Below are 10,772 nucleotides of genomic sequence, written 5' to 3' on the forward strand. Positions count from 1 at the left end.
TATCGCACAAGCTTGAAGATATATCTCCTAGGGAGCCATCATTAGTTACAGCCTGGGGGTCAGATGAATGTGAAGGGGTCACCCAAAATATTGAAAGCTATAAGGGGGGTTATTCAAAATGTTGAGAGAAAGAAGGGGGGGTTATTCAATTTTTGGTGCAAATGTATTGAAACACCTCTCAGATTGCCTACTTCACACATCAATTTCTACAAATTTTTACTCAGTAAAATTACACATTGAAAATACCTCTTAGATTACACCAAACTGCACCAATGCACACTACAATTTCTCAAACTTTTCCATGCAAGGGAGGGGAGCAAGCCAAGCGGACACTTTCCCCATCAGCCCTGCATGTTCTTCAATCTGTACTTTCAAAGTCTACCCTGTCGGATATCCTAGTGAGGACCCTGTTATGATACCCATACATACAACAAAACTGTATGTGGTTGTATACTGGTTATAGTGTAACCTTTGACATCTATGTTTTGTTGTGACTTTGAATTTCATTTTGTTGGTTTCACCTTGTTCAACCGTCATGAGATAACCAATGATTATCTCGCAGGGTACACAAGGATTTGAATGGTCTTTCCTCTTGCTGTATTTATGTAAATTGTAGAAATACATGTATTGAAATTTAACTTTTCAAAATGAGTGTGGGGGTCAGTCAAAATTTCCATGTAAGGGAGGGGGGGTTTACTCAAATTCATCATGGTTTGGGGGGTACTCAAAATTTAGAGTTTCCGACGAAATTCCTCCAACATCTCCTCTCCGACCTGTACTCCGTAAATAATGACAGCTCCCATGAAATTTGGGCTCCAGTTGCTGTAATTTTTTGATGAATTTTTCACAATTTCTTTTGATATCAACTCCAGTTTTTTGTTCTTCTTCTGGAAGCTCATTGGGAAACAAAGTGTATCATACATGTGCACATTGCAATGTTATTGACAAGTATATGTAAATCTGGGTCCTGATTGACATGTACACCCTCTGGAGCAGAAAAAGAAGTTATAATGGAATGTTTATAAACAATCATCACAAGTGACAACTAGCTACAGGTCCGTTACTATACTACAGAGATCACCATGATACTGAGGGGAGGCATGAAATAATAATTGTCTTTTCTCAGTGCTCTGAAAGTTGAATTTTTCCTCTCTATGAGCTGGATATATAATTATATAATTATATATCCAGGTATATAATTATATACCTTCAACAGTTCTGTACTAGCTGTATCTGATGATGCTTAGTATTGAGGGTTTTGTCTGTTAAGTTGGCCACTCTTTATCTGTGGTAGGTGCTATGGTTTAGGAGCCTCTGATCCTAACATACACAAATCTGTGTGCTGAGCAGTGTAAGGGTGCACGTCTCTCCACCATACTGACTAATAGGAAATCCTCTACCAAATGGAGGTGCAATCCCACTGTCTTCATCTTGAGACAACTGTCCCTGGTGGTTGGTTCCTTTCTTTGAATGGTAAAATGCTGCCTTATAGTCGGTTTTGGATTTATCCTGCTTCCTCTTCTGCATGGATATACACACCTGTTCCCTAACATAGTAATAATAATAAACTCATGGAAGATAATCATGGACAAATCATGGAAGATAATAATTTCTCTTCACAAAAAGTTAGTTTATTTGTGTGTCACATATCCAAGAATTCTTGTGTAAAGGACCAATAAATTTATTTTTCTCTCCGCTATATGCATGTTTCTCTAACCTAGACATCTAAACCATACTTTTTCCTTCTTGCTCATGTCATATGTAATACAATGTAGATTGGCAACAACCAATGTCCTGCACAGTTTAAGAATGAGGATTGCTGTCACATGCATGTTGTGTATATTTCAGGATGAATTAGTGTAAAACTGATGTACCTACATAGTTGCAGCTGGCAATGTCAATTAAAATACAGAAATGTATCACTAATATTTTTGTGAACCTGTGATTCTAAATAGTATTCTTGTAATTGTAAACATGCTAGACATGTGTATAGCTATAAAGACAACTAACATAAAACACTTTGTGCAAGTTACAAGATACCAGTTCCAGCACATCTTTGCAACAGCCACTTGTGTATATATACTGTGGTGCAAGGACTAAAATGGAAATTTACCTGTTTTTGATCATTTCCATTCATCTTTCGTAATAATGTCATGATCCAAGTCCAATCCCAAGCCCTCCACTTTGTCTTTAATGCTCTTTGTCAAGGTCAATGGTATTTCTCATCCTTGATATTGCGCAGCATGCACTGCTGATCCTGAATTGTAAACACATAGACTCGTGATTACTTATAACTCTTTAAATAACAATGATAACCGGAATGATTAAAATACATTTGGTGATGGGATGTACTACAATGAATTGCAAACACTCTGTATGTCCTTAACCCTAATGATGATAAGCATTAGACACATGTAAACATTCTAAATCACGTGTGCATACCAGATGTATTCTCTCATTGGAATATACTTCATCATAACAGTTTTATGGATCCTACGAATGAAGCTACATGTATGAATGTCTAGTCATGTGCATTTATCATATCATCTGCATTTCACTAGGCAATTCATAGAGTGCCAAGTGGCAAGAAAATTTTTTAGCAAATTCAGCTAAATAAGAGAAAATAACTTTACCAAAAATGTGTAAGCAATGATTATCACAACAAAGTTACTGATTAAATAGTATGGTAGAGGTGTAATACATTTGATCTACTCAAGAGGGTATTTTAAAAAAAGGACTACAAATGTGTATGACAACAGCAGTGTTTCCGCTGCCATTCGCAAGAGCGTGAAATGGCAAATGAAATGTCTGCAGATTGGGAAATATTTTTCAACTATCCTTCGCCAAACTGGTCTGTGCTATTTTTCAGGGGGCTGATCGAGAGTGCAGTTAAAGCAGCACTTTTCAATCCCAGGTTCTCGCATTAGTGGAGTTCTTCTCCCAGTCAAACACTTGGCCAGTACGATGTTTGATTTCTATAACATTAATTACACAAACTGATCTCAACCTTTATCACCTTTTGCTAATCCTGCAAACAGAGTTTATACAAGCGTTTGATTGACGGTCAGTTTAAATCGCCAACAGTCACAACAAACACTCGAATTTCCTAAAAAATTGTCTTCTAGTCGCGTTAGACTTTTAATATAACCACAGAGTCCGATCAGCAGCAACTTCACGCTGACCGCTTGGCAGTCTGTCTGCCTTCTTGTGGCCGGGGAAAACTAAAAAGTGGCATTTTCTGGAGCGTGTAACCTTGTGTTGACTGTTTGGTGTCCACTAACACAATGAACGCTGCTATAGCTTTGCGTCCTTTTAAAGGGAGGCTCCACCTTAAAAGGCAGAGAGACTTTTCAACATCCCTGGCTGGTCATTCTTCCTTGCTTTAGTGTGCAGTCTCAGAAAACTATTATAATCAGTAACTTATGAAGTTATATGCCATGCTTTCAGATGGCTGCATGCAATGACCTTGTTATTTTATGACAAGTGCTTTGTAAACAATGCTTTAACATAGTCAGGAAATACTGATTGCAGTATATTTTCAAAAACTAAGCAGACAACAGCAGCCAATGACAGCAAGGGTGGTGAATAAAATGAAACCAGTGTTTCAAAAACGTCACCGTAGGACACTACTGCAGCAAACTCAGAGGCAGCTATTAATGAGCACAGTGTGGTAAACTGTCAATTGGATGACGTCCTGAGCCAAACTTCATGCAAATGTTATAACCTATGCAAATACAATGACCCAGGCCTATCCACAAAACAATTACTCAGCATCGCAGGTGACTCTGGACTATCCAGAATACACATACAGGTACCTGCTATGGAAGATGACCCAGGCCTATCCTGAATACAATACAGGTACACATTTTTGAAAATGACCTGGGCCTATCCTGAATACGATACAGGTACAGACTGTTTGTATTAATGATAGGCCTTAGTCATCTCCCATTTTGTATTCTATATAGGCCAGCTGATTCATCATACATGTACATACTGTGTGCATGTATGTGTATTGGCTTAGGCCATCCTCCATTGCATATATTATGTGTATTGTGGATATATGTCTGTGCCATCTTCCATACCATGTGAATGCATTTGGATTGAGGATAGGCCCGGGTTATCTTCCATACTGTGTACATGTATTTGTGGATATAGGCTGGGGTCACCTCCTGCCATGATGTGTACACGTACTGAGTAACACTGTATTGTGGATAGGCATTGGTCATAATATTTGCATGAAGATATGCCCAGGATGTTGTCCTGTTGAATGTTTACTACGCTGAACAACAAGCAGCACACTGCGACATGCTAAGTCGTGTTCGAGTACAATTAAGCAAAAAAGATAATTGCACAGGTTGTCCGCAGAGTTGCAGGGTAGTAGTAGTTACAAAAAAGAAAGTGTACCAGGAATAGTTTGTTGAATTTCCATGACTAGTGTTTTAATAAGAGAAGAGTCAGCTTTTTTTTTCTGTAAGACATATAAAGTGGCCAGACAGGATTTTTAAAATACATGTATACACCCAGTTTGATTTTGAAACTATTAAGCATTTACTGCTTGGAGTACACCTTCTTTAAGTGAACAGTTGGTTTAATAATCAGACTCTGTGATTGGAGAACTGAAAGCACTTGATGATTGAGGCAGAAGCTATGGATCTTTCAAAGGAAACATCTTGAAGTTACCCTGTCAATGATGCAATACTTGTAATACATCTTGATACATTTACAAAAGTGCAAAATTAAGTCACATAAGTGTGTGGCACACAGGAAATAAAATTTGTTGTGAATGTTATTAAGAAAGCAGTTTGTTCCATAAAAAATAGTTGTTTATTTTCATTGCCACTAATTATCAGTCGGTCAGGATGAGTCCTACTTAAATTTTTAAATCACAAATGTCCAATGGACCTGGTAATGTATTACCTTGAATAGAAATGATTATTGGACCAGTTTAATGTCATCTTGCCACTGTAGCAACTGATAGGACCCACCTGAGTATATATATACAACTGTCAGTTGGATAAAAATCATAAATGCAATTACATGTAATTTTGATGGCTATAGTTCTGGCTAATCAATTTTGGTCTCAATTAGCCAGAATGGTTTAAGGGAAATTTACCCAGTGGAAACACTGAACAGTGTAAGTACAAACCTGTGCCACAGCAAGGACCCATTGTCTTAGAAAATAAATATATTGATGAAAGATTCCCTCAATTCCACAGGTTTTTGCTCTGCATTGATGACAACACCATCATCTCTGTTCAGTGTTGGCTCTCTGCATAGCCACACACTGTGTATATGCTTTGCAATGGAGGATGGTATTGTCACTATGTTGCTTTTCACCTGGTTGTCATTGCCCAGTATGCACTGCCTCAGCAAGGGATCTTGAATCTGATTGGGTGAAAAGAAACATTAACTTGAATCAAGCAATGTAAATATTATCTCCTGCAAATTGCTGACATTAGTTTACATCAGTTCATTCTAAAACATGGCTTTTTATATGCAAGATAAGACAACTTGATTGTTTATGACTTCTGTAATTTTAATTAAACCTTCCATCACTGTGTATAACTTTGCCCTAAACCCATTGTAATCACTGGTGATTGTGGACCTTTTTAAAGGAAACAGGTACATAATGTAGGTCAAGACGTGTATTCAAGCAAGTAGCAATATCTTTATATATTTATTTCAAAGAAAGACCAACAGGAACAAGTCACATTAACAGGCTCCATAAAATAAACATAATAATATGAATGCATGAAGTACAATAAACAATAAACAACAAACAACAAACTATATGAAACCATTAAAAATGTACAAATTTAAGCATGGCATTCTGACCAAGCATCTGAAACTTTGACAAGATAAAGTGTTGTCAATGGCAGGGTTGGAAATGCACGATTCATTTAAAGTAGCCATACATCTTTGAAGAGCCAAGTACCTAAAAACATCGAGTTTTATACTGCGAGTTCTTGTACATGTAGTTTACTGAGAAACATCAAAATTAATATGAAACATGATTGGGACAATCATACATATTATTCACATATTTGTATAAAAATATAAATAATCTCCAATGATAAAGAGGCTAAAGGTTAAAACGCTTGCAGAATTATCCATTATTATTTCAGCTGTAAGGATGCTATGTTTGAAACAGAAGAACTTCATGAATTTCATTTGCACTTGCTCTATTTTGTCCTGTTGAATTTTTTGCCAAGGAGATCACACTACAGACGCATATTCTGAAATACTTACATGTATTAAAGTTACGTAGAGAGCATTGAGGGAGTTGATGTTGAAGAAAGTATTACAATTCCGCCAAATAAAACCGAGCATGTGAAAAGCTTAACTGATAACGAACGAGACATGTGCAGGAAATTGAAAATCAAATCTTACCTGATGAAGGATTTTGTCAAAGAGCAGTTATCAATCTTTTGATTCTTGTTCCTTCTAAGTTTCACATACATGTACCTCTGAGGCTTTACGACCAGGTTACGCGAGGTATACTAACAGCTGTAGGCAAATGTCAACGAATACAATGAATTAGAATCTTGCAGATAGTCCTATTTCTCACCGTCTGTACAATGGATACTCAACTTTCTAATCATAGAAGCTATGATATATGGGTCAAAAGATCAGTAAAATCATACACTCATTCATTATGTATTACCATGCTATAGACATCTCATTTAATTGGTGGAGCAGAACCATGTGACTGACCACAAATACACAGTATGTAATGGTTTGTTTTGATGTCCATGAATATAAATAATGCTGCTAACATTGTGACTTTTCATCAAAAATGTAAATTGTCAATTGTACAAAGATCATAATCAATCACAAAAACAAAATGAAGCACTTGTGGCCCAAGTTATACATTTTTTAAAAATCTCCAGATTTGACAAATTTTTAGGGTGGCCATGACTGTGCATTGCTTATTACATGCCTTGATGTGAGTGCAAATCAATGAATTGATTTGAAAAGGAACATCCGGGGAGTTAGGGGGTCGGTGAACGATGTACTGACTGGTTTCCATGGTTACCAAGGCCAGTGAAGCCCTACAATGTTTTCGACATCTAAGTAGACCCTGAATGATAGATGTAAAATATACATGTGCACACTTCTATTTTGACCTTCGTTAAAATCCGTTTGATGCTGGTCAATAATGGTAAAACTGTTTGAAAATGTCCAGCATATAACTAAATGTCATACAGCATTTATAACCAGAGGCATGTAATAAAAATATTGTTGCCTGAATACATGGGTTTATGTGCCCTCGCAGCAGGAAACGATTTGCCATCCTGGTGTCTGGCAAATTGTCACCTGTTCTCTGGCACATAAACCCATGTATTCAGGCAATATTGCACAAGTTCTGGGGCTCCGTTGTCTTTCACATGGGAAATTTTTGTAAATCTTGATGATTTTCTAGGGTTTGTTGGTAATATCATGGAAATAACAGGCTCTGCCCCGACCATTAACGTTTATCTATAGGCTTTGGCAAGACTGAAAGCCAAAATAAGCTTGCTCGCTAAGCCTTGTAAATTCTTGACTTTCCTCTCGCCCTTGGCCATAAATGAATAATAATGGTCAGAGCATCACCCATTATTTCTATAACATTAATTACATTAATCATTAATTAATATTGTTAAAATATCTGTGATAAGGGCATTTATGTACAAGAAATTAAATTTTGGAATTTCACCAAATGCACTACATGGATTATATGTGGCCTCTGTTCATTTACCTGCCAGCCTTTCCCCTGAACCGGAAGTTTACAAGGTCCCGTTCGATTGATTTCCCTGAACGCTACATGTAAACAATAATTGTAGAGCGGACTTTCAGACCTTCAGAATGAAAATGATTATCAAATCTGTGACTCCATGAAAGTTAAATATGCAATAATTTGCAAAGTTAAATATTAACTATGCACACACCGGAGTTTTTATACACCAGTTTAGCATGGAGCCAGAAATGGTATTTGTTCCTAGCTCCATGAGTGTAGGTAAGGAAACTGTGAACACACACTCATGCTTACGATCCATGATACTGTACAGCATGTAAACCATTTTACTTGACAAAAATTCGTCAGTGCATGCACTGTCCGAACATAAAGCATACGGGCTCGGCACAGCTGCTTCCGATCCCGTGAGAACAAGCTTGATCTCACCATGGAGGTAATCTCTCCTTCTACCTCCATGATCTCACAGTGTGACCTCTATCCGTATGATACCTCCTGGCCGCTGATGCCATATCGTTTTAATCAAACATCTCTGTACAGTACACTGAATCGCCAGCGTATGTAATGCAATTCAGCTCCCGTACGTATGTACGTGTACGTGTTCCACATATGAAAAAAATCTAAGACACGAACACGAAAAAAGAACGTGTGTGACTAAGCAAGTACACTACGTAGCCCTGCGTACAGGTCTGTATTCCCGGCGTTACGGCCTCCGCCACGCCTGAGACCTGTACGCACGGCGATACTTATACAGTGAATCATCAGGTTACCTCAGCTGACAAAGGGGTAAAACCCCAGCTCTGCGTGGCAGCAGGGCAATGTTTTACCGGCGTTATAAGGCGGGAGGCCGTATAACCCCGGTAAAACACAGTCCTGCCACGCACAGCTAATATACCCATGCCGTGAATAACCTGCGGTTTCGTGCAACGTTCACTCTTTCGATCCTCGGCGGTTCTAGCGTATGACCATATGTTGACACAACTGTCACACCACATATGATCGACTATACACCGAAATCAGTGCAATGAATATATCAAATTCAGTCAATTCGAGTATAATATGATCGAGCGTACCTCTGCGTGGCAGGGCTGTGAGTCAGTGTGTTCACCGTCCCTCCACCCACGAGGGACGGTGGTGTGTTGAACACACAGTCGACTCGTGGCACGCACGCACAGCTACTAACATATTTTAATTGGCAGTACAGAAGTACTTACGTGGGAGGATGGACTTCACAACTCGAGCAAATAAGTTATCATCAGAGCTGTTACCCTACAACGGTGAGACTTGGCTTGAGTACGATGTAGCCTATACGGCGCCGCGTTGAGTTAACTTTCGCCGAGGCCAAGGGTTTCATTCTGCATCCACAGTACCGGTCACCGCGCCGACCGTGTGCGGTCAGCGAAACATAGGTCCGCTTACACATGTATATCCTTCCATGACAAGCAATCAAGTACGCCATTCTCAGCTTTATTTCGACAATACGTCAACGAAACTGAATGTTCAAATTTTACAGAATGCTTTATACAATACAAACCAACACTTCTAACACATTAAGCTTTAATTGTAGTGTTAATTTAGCTTCGCTACACTTCGCGACACTTGTTCTCATTTGCATACAACTTTGTATATCGCTTCTTGCACTAGATGTCTCGGTTGGATCGGTAAATGTTTGGTAACTTGTTTCTTTGCACGCTGACCGCTGCATTTTATTCTTCATTTAGTAAGAGAATGGTTCATTTAGGAAAGTTTAAGCAAAAGTTTAAGTGTCTTTCACTTTCGAGGCTCATACCACCTAAAATAACAAAATAGTATCATCGACTGAGAAAATCCATTAGACCAGATATTCGCACCATTTGTAATAATACTTACAGACTATTTCATGTTGTCAGGAAAATGAATATATTGTAACAGCTCTTTGGTCCGCTGACTAAGAAAATACAACTTGTTTCCGAATCTCAGGTTCGGAAACCCTATCCCTCAGAGCATAATAAGACCTGTCGGCTCTATATCATGGCAGGACGTAGATTACGTGGGAAAACTTCGAATGTCCCGACACACTCCTGACTTTACAGTCTTCTAAACCTGTTGTCAAGCAGTGAACATCATGTTCAAGGCTGTACAGAGCTGAACTTTTGTCTAACCGTTGTTTCCCTTGTGTTTGCTTTAAACCTGATCCACAATTTGTGCGAACATCTCGTCTAGCCTCGGTGAGGTATAATTGTCTTGTTTTTATCGTTGTTTAGTTTGTAACGTCATGCCTCAAATGACGTCAAAGAAATAACGGAACACAAGTTATTTATAATAACAACTTGTCCGCGAGGACGTGGATTTATTCCAGGCTACAAAAAACATGTGCCTCAACAACAATAAAAACGCATGCGCAAGCTGATACTATTTATCTGCAGGGGTGAACAGGTCTATCTGATGAAGTTCAGTTTTTGTCCATAACGTTACACCTTTCCTTCTTTGCAAAGCATGTGCGCATCTCAGAACACAATGAATACAGAATAATGGAACCATGGAATTTCTCAAATCCAAAATTGTTCCAAATGATTACATGCAAATATTTAAAAGATGAGTCAGTTCTTTAAGCAACATAGTCTCTGAGATATGTTGGTGGTGTTGACACACGACCACTGTGCGTTCTAGTCATGCTGCTCTCCACTCTCGGTGGCCACTTTGGTTTTTCGGGCGAACTAGACACTGGTACATCTCTGGATTCACATTTCATCTGGCTTCGAACTGGTTGTTTCCATGGAGATGGAGGAACTTGTAGCTGCTCAGGTGTAGTCTCTCTAGATCTGAAGTACTTGCTTTCTGTGGTTGTACTCGTGGACGTGGCAGTAATTGAGGAGAGTCTGGTATGAATGACTCAGCGGACTTCCTGAGGAATTTACAATTTCTCCTGAACACTCGTCCGTCTTCGGTTCTCACACTGTATGATCTCACATCGACCTGTCCTAGTACTTGAGCTTTAATCCATTTTCCGGACTTTTCATGGGTAAGTGGCTTGATGCGTACTATGTCACTTTTCATTAAA

At 38.7% G+C, this 10,772-nt stretch overlaps 1 long non-coding RNA gene across 1 annotated transcript; it reads right to left on the reverse strand.

Annotated features, from left to right (window-relative positions):
* Positions 1–2,113: 2,113 nt before the first annotated feature.
* Positions 2,114–9,143, reverse strand: LOC139123611 (uncharacterized). Its single transcript, XR_011549727.1, has 4 exons — positions 8,947–9,143; positions 6,391–6,507; positions 5,147–5,385; positions 2,114–2,257 (listed from the first exon to the last, which is right to left on the reverse strand). It is a non-coding gene; the product is annotated as an uncharacterized lncRNA (long non-coding RNA).
* Positions 9,144–10,772: the final 1,629 nt, after the last annotated feature.

Source organism: Ptychodera flava, assembly GCF_041260155.1.
Source record: "Ptychodera flava strain L36383 chromosome 23 unlocalized genomic scaffold, AS_Pfla_20210202 Scaffold_23__1_contigs__length_28996876_pilon, whole genome shotgun sequence".
Lineage (NCBI taxonomy): Eukaryota > Metazoa > Hemichordata > Enteropneusta > Ptychoderidae > Ptychodera > Ptychodera flava.